Genomic DNA, 915 nt, shown 5'->3' with positions numbered 1-915 from the left:
AATGACAAAAAATTACGAGACAGCAATTATTTGATCACGTGCAAAGTGTGAGTACTATTTAGCTAATGACTGTTTCAACTTTATATATTTTCTAAAAATGTATTCCAACGTGAACTAGGTCAGATATCAAGATATTTCTCCTCTTTAGTGAAACTAAACGCGCATGGTAACCATTAGGTACATCAAGCCGTATAATGAATCCGCTCACAATAGGGTTTAAAGATGACGATTGCGTGATAACTGAGGCAACAGCATCACGAAATGATTTGGGGGGGGGGGGGAGTTGTGCGCTAGAGAGGGCGAGGTTATTACTCTCTGAAAATAAAGTGTGTTCAGTTTTAACGAGAATAATTTCTGTTGGAGGATCTATAAACTCGGGAAAGTTAGAATGTATACGTAGGGTTTACTTATTAAAACGGATTTATCTCAGGCGACAAATTATAGACAGTCTCAAGCCAGAAGTAATATTTCTGGCGTCGCGGTCTCTATGTTTTGGATAAAAGCCGGCAATGATGATATGTAAATTAATTCATTCAGCTAGCAATAGAATTATATATACTAATACATACACACTTATCTATACATTTTTTTCGGCACAAACAAACGTTGGATTCACCAAAGAAAGAAAACGCATACAGGAACAGGGAATAACAATTAAGTTGTTATCTGTTTATAGCAGCTTGCCGACAGTAAGACGAACGGTAAGAGAGCGCGGGACAAACTAGTTATATTCCGAGGCATTAACTGGGTACACTATTGAGACTGAAGGGAAATATGGCTTGCAGGTGTGTATAGCAAAGTTGAGCCAACGGTAGCGCGTCCATATATAAGTAAGAATTTAAGAAATTGTAAGAATTATTGCGATTCAAGTAGTTTGGCTTGGCATAATATTTTCGAAATTAGACGTATTTTCCC

This window comes from Penaeus monodon, chromosome 22 (assembly GCF_015228065.2).
Source record: "Penaeus monodon isolate SGIC_2016 chromosome 22, NSTDA_Pmon_1, whole genome shotgun sequence".
NCBI classification, from domain to species: domain Eukaryota; kingdom Metazoa; phylum Arthropoda; class Malacostraca; order Decapoda; family Penaeidae; genus Penaeus; species Penaeus monodon.
This window is presented reverse-complemented; position numbering follows the sequence as displayed.